Source organism: Pelobates fuscus, chromosome 2 (assembly GCF_036172605.1).
Source record: "Pelobates fuscus isolate aPelFus1 chromosome 2, aPelFus1.pri, whole genome shotgun sequence".
Taxonomy (NCBI): Eukaryota; Metazoa; Chordata; class Amphibia; order Anura; family Pelobatidae; genus Pelobates; species Pelobates fuscus.
Window position 1 is genome coordinate 398,742,522 of NC_086318.1, and position 14,893 is coordinate 398,757,414.

Consider the following 14,893-nt stretch of genomic DNA (forward strand, 5'->3'; position numbering starts at 1 on the left):
CCAGCAATGTCTGCGCAAGAAGCTGAATTACAAGCCCTGACTTCAGCATGCAAAATGTCCGAAGGAAAACGTGCCAACATCTATACAGATTCAAGATATGCTCTGGGTGTGGCACATGACTTCGGCCTCATTTGGAAGACAAGAGGATTTCTTACCACCGCCGGTACACCAGTCAAACACAGCTCTGCAATCAAGGAACTAATGGATGCCCTCCTACTCCCTGAAGAAGTGGCCGTTTTGAAAGTCAAGGCACATGGGAAGTTGGATACAGATGAAGCAAAGGGCAACCACTTGGCTGACCAGGCTGCTAAGCAAGCAGCCAGAGATTTGCAGGAAGTGGATGAAGAAGTGTCCGGACAAGAAGAAGAAGTTCCTATTTTTACTCTGCAAACCCTTCCTACTGATCTAAGAATTTTGCGAGAACAGCAAGCTGCAATTACTCCTGAAGAAATCCAGAAATGGAAGAAGAAAGGAGCTGTCCTAAAGGACGGAATATACTACAACAACTTCAAATTCTGCCTCCCGAAAAATTTATATCCAGCAGTTGTCCAATGGGCACATGGACCTGCACATTTGTCAAAAGACCTAATGGCCGCCTTCATACAAAAGTATTATGAAGCACCTGGAATCACAACATTGATCAACAGCTTCTGCAGGGCCTGTGTCATTTGTGCAAAATGCAATCCAGGAAAACCAATCAAGGTGCCTTCAAAACACCTGGCAAAACCCATGTACCCATTCCAGAGAATTCAAATTGACCATATCCAAATGCCCAAGAGTGGGCCTCATGAATATGCACTAGTCATAGTGGACATGTTCTCAGGCTGGCCAGAGGCCTACCCAGTGGCCAATATCACTGCAAAAACAACCGCAAGACGCCTACTTACAGACATTGTATGTAGATTCGGACTTCCAGAAATCATTGAAAGTGATCAGGGCCCAGCTTTTACAGCAACAGTGACTAAAGAAATTTGGACTGCTCTGGGGGTGACCCTAGCCTTTCACACCCCTTACCACCCACAAAGTAGTGGTAAAGTAGAGCGCATGAACGGCACTTTAAAAGCCAGAATGTTAAAAATGTCACAAGAAACAAAGATGCCCTGGCCAGAAAGCCTGTCAATAGCTTTATTCAGCGTTAGGCACACACCTAGAGGGAAGCACTCATTATCCCCATATGAGATTCTATTTGGGACAGCACCCAGACTAGGGTGTTATTATCCGCAACAGTTACAGCTTCAATCAGATGTTTTAGTAGACTATGTAACTGAACTTGCAAGTGCCTTAAACAAAATACATGCCCAAGTTTTCTCTTCAATTCCAGATCCCGATTTGGATACAGGTACCCACAAGAGATTGGGTTCTGGTCAAGAAATTTGTGCGGAAAAATACCCTGGAACCAAGATTTGACGGTCCATTCCAAGTTCTCTTGATCACCGCAACCTCCGTCAAATTGGCCGGCAGGCCACATTGGATCCACGCTTCCCACTGCAAGAAGTCTCCTGCCCCAGAGGAAGCAGATACCGCACAACCATGTACCTCTGGTACATCATCTCCTTAATTAGCCTAATTAAGGCCCAGCAAGTAGCCATCACCAAAGATGTTAGTGGGTACACCTTCTGGTATAATTCATCATGTACCCACGTGGCTACTTATACTTTTGATTATTGTGACATCGTAGAATGCCCATTCCCTACATCACAAATTCAGAATATTTATAGAGATATCCCTCATGCAAAAGACCCATATGTTTGTGTAGTTGACAAACAATGGGGGCACAATTGTGACCATTGGGGGGCGGCGGGATGGAATGCCGGGCCTGCCTGGGGTTACAAACCAAAAAGTGCCTTATCTAAAGTAGATAATCATGGTAGATCCCTTCTCCAGAGAATGACTTTAAGAAAGCCTGGGGGGGGTACACCAATGAAATTAATCCTTAATATTGAGCATCCAAGTCCAACAGATGCAGACCAATATGTAATGGGAATGTATTGGAAAAAGGGTTCCTACCACAAGTTAGGGCATTTCTACCTCAAAGATATGTGCAACTCTTCTGAGTGGCAAGGGGCCACCCATATGGTCCCTAACCCACTAAAACCACACATCCAGACCTTTCAAGACATGACAAAGACACCTTTGAAGATACCATGGCCACCGAAACAGGTTTTAATGATGTTAACCTATGGTTAGAATGGATGAAATATAATGCCAATAAGCATAACAAGACCGCATGCTATGTGTGTGGCGGTGCCCGGCCTCATCTGGGCACCGTGCCTTTAACCCTGCCAGTAGATATAGAAGAATGTGTTTTGAGTCTTTTTGCCTATCACTACGATTTCAACAGGTCCATATGTAAAGCATGGACAGTAGAGTATCCTCTTCTAACTAAGGATGTCAAACCCCCAGATGGTATTACAGTATATAAAGGTAATTACACTTGTTATGCTAATTATGATGGAATTGGTAGATTCTTGGGTAACTTCTCTAAGGGGTATTGTGCTACCTACAGAAATGTCTCCATGAACTTGTTGCAGTTTCATACCAGGTCATTAGGGGATATTTACTGGTTGTGTGGGGATTTACAGCTAAGATCCAGAATGGACAAAGAATGGTGGGGGGAGTGTACTCTGGCTAAAGCCATCATGCCCATACACATTATCTCTGACACACACCTGAACACCCATGAGTCCAGTCACACTAAGGTTAAGCGCGAAGCCCCAGTGAAAGGAAGTTTTGATCCTCACGTTTATATTGATGCCATTGGGGTGCCTAGGGGGGTGCCCAATGAATTTAAAGCAAGGGATGAAGTTGCTGCAGGATTTGAATCACTTTTTACCATAGTTACCGCAAACAAGAATTTAAATTGGATAAACTACATTTATTATAACCAACAGCGCTTTGTTAATTATACCAGAGATGCCCTCCAGGGATTAGCCGAACAGTTGCAGGCCACATCCCAAATGGCCTTCCAGAATAGAATGGCCTTAGATATGATTCTAGCCGAAAAAGGAGGAGTATGTAAAATTTTGCCCGACACCATGACATGTTGTACCTACATCCCAGAAAACACAGGCCCTAATGGTAAAGTTACATTAGCCATAGAAAAATTAAATGAACTCTCTGAAGAGTTAAAAAGGAATTCTGGGATAAAAGATCCCTGGGAAAGATGGTTTGGTTGGATGACAGGATGGCAAAAGGCTTTAATGCATATTGGTATAGCAATACTAATTTTTCTTTTTATCTTTGCTCTTCTCTTTTGTTGTGTCCTCCCTTGTCTGAGAAAATCCCTCATGAAGACTGTTGACCAAGCGGCACCCACTTTCACACATCTCGAAGTTGATGACCAAGATTTCCAAGATCTCAACTCACCCTGTTTACCGCTGCAAACTATCCCTTTTGTTGATAAAGTGCGAGAATTCTAGGAAGGGACCAGCTTAGGGACAGCATCTGTCAGTGAATGGTAAAGGCCCCGTGTGGAGAAGTGGTGGGCAAGCCACCATGGGCCACCCATGGGAGTGAAGTGTTCGAGAGCCATACTGACGATGAGTTAGCCTATTAGGGTCAGAATCAGGGACAGAATTGCACTTTGCATTAACACCTAGCTAGCGGCCACGGGGTTTCTGTGCCTTTGGGCTAACACGTCTTCTGGTATTAACAAATAAAGTTTTATCTCTTAGAATCTAACATTTCATAGGGGGGACTGATGTAGAATTATTAAAAATCTTTATTGAACTTGTATTGAATTATTGTACTAACTCCATTTTAACCTCACACTGTGACAAACCCTCAATTTTGTCTCCATAGCCTGACTTCTCCATTTTAAACCTACATTACATGACAGAATTTCCCAGCACGTTTAATACAATGAACAGAGACTGTATTCTCTATAAGGACATGACTAACTCAGAAACTGCTGAATTTCCCCTAACTCGCAACATAGTATAATTTGAAGGCCATGAGAACACTGTACTAATGAAATGTTCTATTCATAAGAGACCTTGCACCTGACCACAAGGCCTGACATCACTGACTGTGTAAAATGACGCTCAAGCCCCCCTTTCCACCGAGTAAACCTCATGCTAGGGAAGATGGCGCTTGAGCCCTCTGTCCCCACCCGTGTCCAGAACAATACCACCTATCGGTGGGTGGACACTTAGCTTACCACTTAGTTTTTGAGCCAATTAATTATATTGATAGGTGGACACTAACCCAGACACTTAACAATTAATCCAATTAATGATGTTCATATACTGATATCTTGATAATCAATGATGACGCAAAATGCCTCTTAAAAGGGCCTGCGAGCCCGCTCTTGCTTCACTTGCCAATAAATTTCCTCGAAGTTATTTTAACCTGAACTCCGTGTGTCAGTCTGAATTACTTCAGCGTATATACGCAATTCAATTTTCTTTAATTTTGACAGGAACAGATAGACATTTAAACATCTTGGTTTATTGCTAAAAATACCATAACACATACCATTAGGAAACAAATACAAAAGAAGCAAACTAAAACCAATGTGGCCTAGTACAAGGCCAGTCAATTTATAAAATTGTTGGATTTTGAATGCCCTAAGAACTGGGCATTTAAAACATTTAAATCTGAGGGGTCAATTGCATTCTATAAAAATATAAGCATGCCAATAGAGTTTGCAAAAAGGTAATTAGATGGACTAAACTTGAAAATGAAAAGCTCACAGCCAAAGAGAGCAAGACCAACCCCCAAAAGTGTTTAAGTACGTTAATACTAATAAAGGTTAAGATTGAATTTGTTGGTTCATTGGGAAGTGAGATGGGTAAGTTCGTCAAAGAGGATCAGGAAAAGGTAGACATTTTCAATAATTATTTTTCTTCAGTATATAGGGAAGAAGAATATATGGCTGTAGTTTTGCAAACCCCTGTTATAAAAGCATTACAGCAAAAAGGTGATTGGTTATCACAGGATAAAGTACTTCAGAAATTAAATAAATTTTATGTAAACAAAGCCTCGAGGCCAGATAGTATTTACTCAAATGTGCTTAGGTAGCTTAGTGTAGAAATATCCATACCACTGGTTTTAATTTTTAGGAAACTTTTCTTTCAGGATTTGTACCAGAAGATTTGAGAAAAGCAGATGTGGTGCCTATATTTCAAAATGGGTCAAAAGCTCAACCCAGAAATTACCAACCAGTGAAATTAACATCTGTTGTCGGGAAATTATTTGAAGGGCTTTTAAGGGATAATATCCAAGAATTATTTTTGAACAACAATATCATTAAATCAATATGCTTTCATGAAAGACAGCACATGCCAAACTAGCATGGGAAATCAAAAATTTGGACAAAATAGATAATTGGAGTGCCTTAGGACTCTGTCCTGTGTCCACTTCTCTTTAATCTGTTTATACATGATCTTGAAGAGTCATTGAAAGTAATTTGTCTGTGTTTGCAGAGGACACCAAACTAGGCACGAAAATGCAGTCTGAACATGACATAACTTCTCTACAGAGGGATTTGGATAAATTGGGGGACTTGGCAGGCAAGTGGCAGATCAGATTCAATAGAGATAAATGCAAAGTCTTACATTTTGGAATAAGGAACCCAGAAGCCACTTATACATTTAATGTGGTTGAATTAGGGATAGCACTAAATGAAATGGACTTGGGAACAATCATAGATCACAAACTTGGCAAAGGTATTCAGTGCCAGTCTGCCATTGCAAAAGCTAGTAAGGTATTTGCGTGTATAAAAAAGAGGTTTTGATTCACATAATCTAAATATAATTTAGCCTTTTTACAAATCAATAGACAGATCCCACCTTGATTGTATGGTGCAAATGTGGGCAACGGTTTTAAAAAAGGATATTACAGAACTAGAAATAGTTCAGAGTTGAGCTACAAAACTAGTAAGGGGGATGGAAAACATTAGTTATGAGGAAAGACTAAAAAAACAAACAGGTGCCTCAGAGGGAATATAATATACAAATATACAGTGAGGTTTGGAAATATTTGGACGCTGACACAAGTTTTGTTATGTTGGCTGTTAAATAATGCCATTTTCCTGGCACTGCAGAATCCTGCAGTACTCCCCATCCCATGTTGCTGAGAGAGATAAAACCCCTTCAGACACTTACCTGAATCCAGCCCCGATATCCCTCGGCGCTGGGCCAGGCTCCGCCCACGCTATTCTCACGCCGACAGCTGACGGGGAGACCTAATGCACATGCGCGGCAATGGCCGTGCATGTGCATTAGACCTCCCCATAGGAAAGCATTATTCAGTGCTTTACTATGGGGATTTTGACGACGCTGGAGATCCTCATGCATAGCGTGAGGACGTCCAGCGTCATTTAAAACTGTTTTTTATTGTGTTTTAAGAACATGGAAGTCCCTCTAGTGGCTGTCTGATTGACAACCACTAGATGAGGACTTAACCCTGCAAGGTAATTATTGCAGTTTATAAAAACTGCAATAATTACACTTGCAGGGTTAAGGGTGATGGGAGTTGGCACTCAGACCATTCCAATGGGCAGAAGTGATCTGGGAGCCTGGAGTGTCCCTTTAAATGTCAGTTGCCACAGCGCTGATGATTCTTCTAATTTACCTAAATCAATTGCAATATGGCTTATCCCTCCTGGAACATCAACCCTGTTGCAAATTTTAGTATCATAAGCAAAAATACATACCTTACCATCAAGACCTTCTGCAATATCACTAATAAAAATATTGAAGAGAATGTGTCCAAGTACAGATCCTTGTGGTACCCCACTGGTAAATAGACCTTGTTTCGAATATACTCTGTTGACTACAATCCTCTGTTGTCTGTCATTCAGCCACTGCCTTACCCATTCAACAATATTGGAATCCAAACTTAAAGATTGCAGTGTATTGATGAGCCTTCTATGTGGAACAGTGTCAAAAGCCTTAATAAAATCTAGGTAAGCAATGTCTACTGCACTACTCTGATCTGTTATTTTAGTTACCCAATCAAAAAAATCAATGAGATTAGTTTGGCATGATCTCAATGAAGTAAACCCATGTTGTCTCTGATCTTGAAATCCATGTGATTTTAGATGTACCTTTAACATGGTTTCCATTACTTTCCCCACTACTGAAGTAAGGCTTACTGGCCTGTAGTTGCCCGACTCCTCCCTACTACCTTTCTTATGAATGGGTACAACATAAGCTAATTTCCAATTTTCTTGGACTACTCCTGTTAACAATGATTGGTTAAATAAATCTGTTAATGGTTTTGCTAGTACACCACTAAGTTCTTTTAATAACTATGGGTGTATCCCATCAGGCCCCATCGACTTATTTGTCTTTACTTTTGACAGTTGAAATAGAACCTCTTCCTCTGTAAACTCACATGTAACAAATTATTCATTTGTCCTTTTTCTTAACTGAAGTCCCTTTCCTTCATTTTCATCTGTAAATACTGAACAAAAATATTCATTAAGGAAGTCAGCCCTTTATCCTCTTCTACATACCTTCCTTCTTTTGTTTTTAACTAAAACTTGTTTTTCTTTACTTTTCTCATTTATGTATCTAAAAAATGTTTTATCCCCCCTTTTTATTGACTGTGCTATTCTCTCTTCTGTATGTGCTTTGGAGGCTCTTATAACTTGCTTTGCCTCTTTCTGCCTAATCTTATAGATCTGTCTGTCTTCCTCACTTTTTTTTATACTTACTAAATGCTAACTTTCAGTTTTTTACTATTTTGGCCACTTCTGCGGAGTACCACAGTGGTTTCTTAATATTTCTGCTCTTCCTGACAAGCCTAATGCAATTTTCTGTTGCTCTCAGCAGTGCAACTTTTAAATAATCCTTTTTCTCCTGGACTCCATTCAAATTGCTCCAGTCTGATAATGACTCCTTTACACATATTCTAATTTTAGAAAAGTCTTGTTTTTTAAAGTCTAAAACTTTTGTTTTTGTGTGGTGTGACTCAGTCACTTTTCTTATATTAAACCACACTGACTGGTTATCACTAGATCCTAAACTTTCACCTACAGTAATATCTGATACTAAATCTCCATTTGTTAAAACTCCATCTAGTATGGCCTCCTTACGAGTTGGTTTCTCAACGACTTGTTTTAGAGACAATCCCAGTAGGGAGTTCAGAATATGTGTGTTCCTGTCCCAAGCTGCTGTTTTGGTTTTCCAGATCACATCTGGAAGATTAAAGTCTCCCATGATAATAACTTTGCCCTTCATGGTCATTTTAGCTATTTTCTCAACAAGTAGATTATCTAACTCTTCTATTTTTCCAGGGGGCCTGTAAATCACACTCCATTACCTTTTATGCAGGTCTTTTGACAGTTCTTTGCTGCTCCCCATGGCTCAGTATCTAGCCTGCTCAGTGCATGCACGTGAGAGCTAACAAACTCATTGACAATTTATACACAGACACTAATTGCAATTTAAAAAGCCACGGGTGTGGGAAATTAACCTTTAATTGCTATTTTAACCTGTGTGTGTCACATTGTGTGTCTGTGACAAGGCCAAACATTCACGGGTATGTAAACTTTTGATCAGGGCCATTGGGTAATTTCTGTCATCATTATGATTTAAAAAGGAGCCAAACAACTCTGTGACAAATGGCTTCATATGATCACTATGCTTCAATAAAATAATTTGTTTTGCATGATCAGTCATATTTTCCAAATCAATGCCAAAATCTCACAATTTCTGCAAGGGTATGCAAACTTTTCAGCACGACTGTATACAGTATAGTAGAACAAAAAGCACCAAGGGATGTCTTTCTAATGTCTCACAATTCAAACCTATGCATTCTGTAGTGCCGGATCATATCATCAATATGCCAATGCAAAGGCCAACCCACGGACTGAATAAGGAGGGGGGAACATGACTGCTGGCCGGAGTAGTTGTCATGGTAACACAAAATTGTTACAAGTTATGTTACAGGAGCTAAGTGCAAGGAACTCTGGGAGTACTCACCATTCTGCTATAGCACAGCCGAGGGATCCTGGTGGTGATTTTTCCCACCCGCCCTCCCCTTTAGGTGGGATGGTAGTGATACCGGAGAAACTGACGGAAGCCAAGCACAGAGAGATGGACACAGGTTTCTTCAGGAAGGAAGAGATTCTTTATTGGATCACCGATCGGGACTCAGAGGGACTAGCGTCACCAAAATACCACAAGTTCTGAGCCCCGGACAATAGTGCAGGCTCCTTATATAGGCATATAACTCCTCCCATATTAAGCTCCACCCGCACATTCTCTTAACCAATCAACACAATAAGAATTAACTTCCTGTTTGACCGCATGGCTTGTCCAGCACAATGGAGGAGGGGGAATACTATATCCTGTATTCTTGCACATGCTCCGTACACTACTGATCGTATCTTGCCTCGTGCAACCAACTGATCGATACGTCAGCATATGCACGTACACATGCCACGTGGTAATCTCGGCCTACTAAATTTATTTTTACCGAGATTCCACCACATTCCCCCCTTTGATGCCTCTTGATATTTTACAATTACTTGAGGCATCACATAACCTTAGTTTTGCTTACACCGCAAGTTACCTTGAACCAGACCAGACTTATCTTATGATGTGAATCTTCAACATTCATCTTCCTGCATTGGTTCTCCCTGATCTAGAGCCCTATATTTATATATCGCCATTATCTGTGCAGCAGCCTTCCTCTCTGCTATACTTCCTATCAGGCTTTGCACAGACCTAACTACTAAGGGGATAAGACACGGTAGGAGTAGACACAACAATAAGATCAATAGGACTCCACCTACCACTGCCTTAAGCCCTCCAAACCACTCATACCAGCTACCAAACCAACTACTTGGATTGTACCCTTTCCATACCTGAGTAGGCACATGTGCTAGTTTAACCATATGGCTAGTAAGCTCCGCTATTGCTTGCCCTTCGTCGTCTATTTGAAGACAGCAATTGCTTAGGTTAAACTTCCCACATACACCTCCCTCTACTGCCAAAAGGTAATCCAAGGCTAGTCTATTCTGGTATACTGCTGTCCTCATCCTGGTATTATGTTTCACTAGGAGATTGAGCGCTTGTGATGTTTCATTAGTGATAATCTCAACCACCGCCTGTAACCTTATAATGCGGTTGAGCATATAAATAGGGGTTCTATAACCAAAGGTACCATCTTCTGCCCACGTGGCTGGCCCATAATAATCTATGATACGCTGGGGAGGCCATTCATTATCTTCCCAGGTACCTATCTCTAGGGGTCCCCTTTTCTTCCTATGATTCACATCATACACTTTAACACCTAAAGTCTCACCTGTTTCAATCGGTAACAAGAAGAAGGATGGTTTGAGCATACCCAACACACATGCCCCTTCCCAGTCCTGTGGCAACTCCGAATAGGCTTTCTTACCACAGATCCAGTACAAATTTGCTGGGGCTCTCCAGGTAGATGTGATGGATAAATCAAACCACACATCCTTTAAATTGGCATATCTAGCAAACGGGTTAGATGGTTCTGAGACATTTGAAGCCGACCACCAAGTTGTATTTTTAGTATCATCATCATAAGCTTTTTGCCCTAGACAAGTTAATTCTCCTACAGAAGTATTATACATTATTCCTTTCCTTGCTATGCAAACATAACCTATGATGGAGGTCTTTAATCTCCACTCAGATTTACCTCTAACACTCAAATGATAATCGGCTTGTGCAGATATTAGTTGGTCAACTGCCTCAGAACCGGACATTACCTCCTTTGCTTCCCAAGGCCATTGGTCTCCCATGTTAGTACCTCCACACACATAGCAGTTGGTAACATTAAGACTACCGGCAATACTTTCGGCTAAATCTATGAACAGGTTCTTAGCGCTATGGGGGATCTTATTATCTATACTCATCTCTTCATAAAAGGAATGGTATACTTGATGAGTCTGGGAGGATACCGTATCAGTCTCTATTCCTATAAACAATAATGTCCCAGGATCTAAACCCGTCCCGTATATCTGAAACCCAAATAAATTTCCATACTTATCTAGGAACTTGTCGGGGTTATTTATAAGTATATGGACTGGGTTGCATTCCATAGACTTACAATATGGGCTAGTCGGCAACTTAGTCACTATCATGTCTTTATCTCCTGTCTGTCCCCAAGTCGCCCACCCCACACAAGACCAATATGGGCAAAAGTTATAGTCTTTATTTGGGCATCTAGGACTCACATATTTATTTTTACTACTGGGACAAATATATTTATCGTTAGATCCATACGTCCTCTCCCATCTAAGATCCCCACATACATTCCACGGCTTTCTACCACTTGATATCGCCTTACATGCATCAAATAGCAGAACACCCGAAGAGTATACGGATTCTAACACCGTCTTATTAATTAGGGTCCCCTGAGGATCTCCATTCCTGAGAGTCAACCAAATTGTACGAGGTTGATACTCCGGACTGAAGCACTTAGGTTCTCCTACTCCTAAATGGCACACACTATAGTCTATATTTAGGTATCTACATCTTGATACCTCTCCTTTACACTCGTATTGTGAATGCCAAATTAGGGTTTGGGAAATATGGTTACCTGTTCTCGTAGTCTTAATGCATACCTCACAGCTAGGAGTGTCGGTACCTCTACCTTCCTGAATATAAAAACACATGTAAATAAACACAATCAAAAGCACATCTTTCGCCGTCATCCTCAGTCTTCGTCCGTGCGATGGAACCTCAGCTTCCAGGATGTGAGGGCTGCAGGGAATGGAGTTCTGCTCGTCTTCACAGGTGTCTCTTCGAGACTTTCCTGGCTTATACACTATGTGATGGTAAGCGGACAGGCTTTATTATGGCCTTCTCACTCACACCTGTAACAATAAAATTTGTAATCCACAATAATTCCTCGTTACTCCGACTGAGTAGTGCGTTTCAACCGGATCTTGCAGGGATTCTCTGGATCTGCTGTAACTTGCCAAGAATCGACTGCTGCTGGTTTAACCCTGGAGTGATGTATCCACGGAGTCACTTCTGCTACTTTTATCGCTGTAGGGGTAGACAAAAGAACAACATAAGGACCTCTCCACTTGGGCCCTAACGGTACATTATTCCACTCTTTAATCCACACTTGGTCTCCTGGATGATAACTATGAACAGGGGGATAAATATTCACAGGTAATCTATCTTGTACCCATTTCTGTACCTCCTCCATAGTCTTACCCAACTCTACAACCTGCTGCCGGGTAATTCCTTCTCCCAACTGACTCAAATCCCCCCTTAAGTTACCAAGTACGGGAGGTGGTCGTCCATACATAATTTCAAAAGGAGAGAGGCCCATCCTTCTGGTAGGGGTACTGCGGATTCGCAATAGAGCTATAGGTAAGAGAACGTTCCACTTAAGTTGGGTTTCCTGACACATTTTAGCCAACTGGTTCTTAATAGTTCTATTCATTCTCTCTACCTTACCAGAACTCTGGGGTCTATATGCAGTATGAAGCCTCCACTTTATACCAAGCATATGAGTCAGTTGTTGTAGGCACTGGTGAACAAAAGCTGGACCATTGTCCGATCCTATAGAACAGGGTAGTCCATATCGGGGTATTATTTCTCGTAGCAGGAATCTCACAACTTCTCCTGCTTTCTCTGTACGAGTAGGACATGCTTCTACCCAACCTGAATAGGTGCACACAATTACCAACAGGTAACGATGTCCACCCGATTTAGGCATCACTGTAAAGTCTATTTGTAGATCGGACATGGGGAGTCCCCCCATAAACTGGACTCCTGGTGGCTTTACTGGTCCTTGTCTTGCATTATTCTTAGCACACGTTACACATCTGCGTACAATGGCCTGAGTCAAGTTGGACAATCTTGGTATGTAGAAATGTTTCCTGAGAGATTCTTCAGTACTGTCTCTCCCAGAATGTGTCCCGTTATGATAGTTCTGGACAATTTCTACTGCTAGTGATGCTGGTATAACTATTCTTCCATCTTCTAGCTGATACCACTTGTTCTCCAAATACTTTCCCGGTTCAGTCTTTAACCACTCCTCTTCTTGAGCTGTATAAACTGGAGTCCATTGAGACAGTGGGGTTGGTATTAGAGCAGCTATATGCCCCACATACTCCTGTCTTCCTGATTCAGCAGCACGCTTAGCTGCACTATCTGCCATCCGATTTCCCTTGGTTACATCACCATCTCCTCTCAGATGCGCTCGACAATGTATGATACCGACTTCTTTCGGCTCCCACACTGCTTCCAATAGTTGTAGGATTTCAGCTGCGTATTTGATTTCTTTGCCTTCTGAATTCAGTAGTCCTCTTTCTTTATACAAAGCTCCGTGGGCATGAGTGGTTAAAAACGCATACTTAGAGTCCGTATAGATATTCACTCTTAAACCTTCAGCCAATTGTAACGCTCGTGTTAGTGCTATTAATTCTGCCTTTTGTGCTGATGTTCCTTTTGCCAGTGGCCGAGCTTCTATCACCTTGTCTATTGTTGTTACTGCATATCCTGCATAGCGGATCCCTTCTTTCACATAACTACTGCCGTCGGTGTAATATTGAACATCGGGGTTCTGGATGGGAAAATCACGAAGATCTGGTCTACTTGAAAATACTTCATCCATTACTTCCAAACAATCATGTTGACTTTCAGTAGGTTGTGGCAAAAGGGTAGCTGGATTTAAGGTGTTTACAGTCTCTAAATGCACTCTTGGGTTTTCACACAACATTGCTTGATACTTGGTCATACGGCTATTACTAAACCAATGATTTCCTTTGTAATCCAACAACGTCTGTACTGCATGTGGAACTCGTACATAAAGTTCTTGACCCAGAGTGAGTTTATCGGCTTCAGCTACTAGCAGGGCGGCTGCAGCTACGGCTCTTAGACAAGGTGGAAGTCCGCTGGCCACTGCATCCAATTGCTTAGACATGTAGGCAACAGGTCTTTGCCATGATCCCAAGTACTGTGTCAATACTCCCACAGCCATTCTTCTTTGCTCATGTACGTATAAGTAGAATGGTCGTGTGTGATCAGGTAGACCTAATGCTGGGGCACTCATCAAAGCCTTCTTCACATCTTCAAATGCCGTTTGCTGTTCTTGGGTCCATAAGAAGGGGTCGTGCTCTGTACCTTTGATGGCTGCGTACAGAGGTTTTGCTAGTATCGCATAGCTGGGAATCCATATCCTACAGAAGCCTGCTGCCCCCAAGAATTCTCGCACTTGTCTTCTATTCTTGGGTATTGGTATTTGGCAGACAGCTTCTTTTCTCTCTGGCCTCATAATCCTTTGACCTTCAGAGATATGGAATCCCAGATACTTGACAGTTGGCAAACACAACTGAGCCTTCTTTCTAGACACCTTGTATCCTGCCTTCCAGAGAATGTGTAGTAGATCGTGCGTTGCTTGCTGACAGATTTCTTTTGTAACTGCTGCTATCAACAAGTCATCTACATACTGTAACAATACACACTCTCCTGGGATGGACTCGAAATCCAGTAAATCTTGACTTAGAGCTGAACCAAATAGGGTAGGTGAATTTTTAAACCCTTGGGGCAGTCTTGTCCAAGTCATTTGGCGTTTTGAGCCCGTTACAGCGTTCTCCCATTGGAAAGCGAAAATACATTGACTTTCTGCGGCAATTCGGAGGCAAAAGAAGGCATCTTTGAGATCTAAGACTGTGAAGTAAGTAGCCCCGCCCGGAATTAAAGCAAGCAGGTTATATGGATTGGGTACGACTGGATGTATACTAACAACCGCATCATTGACTGCTCTTAAGTCCTGCACAGGTCGATACTCATCTGTACCGGGCTTTTGAACAGGCAGCAATGGGGTGTTCCAGGGGGAAGTACAGAATTTTAGGATACCATACCGTATGAATTTATCCAGATAGGATTGAATGTTCTTCTTAGCCTTCTGTGGGATGTGGTATTGTCTTAGGCTTACTGGATAA

At 41.8% G+C, this 14,893-nt stretch overlaps 1 protein-coding gene across 1 annotated transcript in view; it reads left to right on the forward strand.

The window, feature by feature from the left end:
- Window positions 1–6,831: 6,831 nt before the first annotated feature.
- BICRAL (BICRA like chromatin remodeling complex associated protein) overlaps window positions 6,832–14,893 on the forward strand; it is a 123,065-nt gene continuing 115,003 nt past the window's right edge. Inside the window, exon 1 of the mRNA XM_063443887.1 lies at window positions 6,832–6,910. The gene's annotated coding sequence lies outside the window, so the exon portion shown is untranslated. The remainder of the gene's footprint in view (window positions 6,911–14,893) is intronic.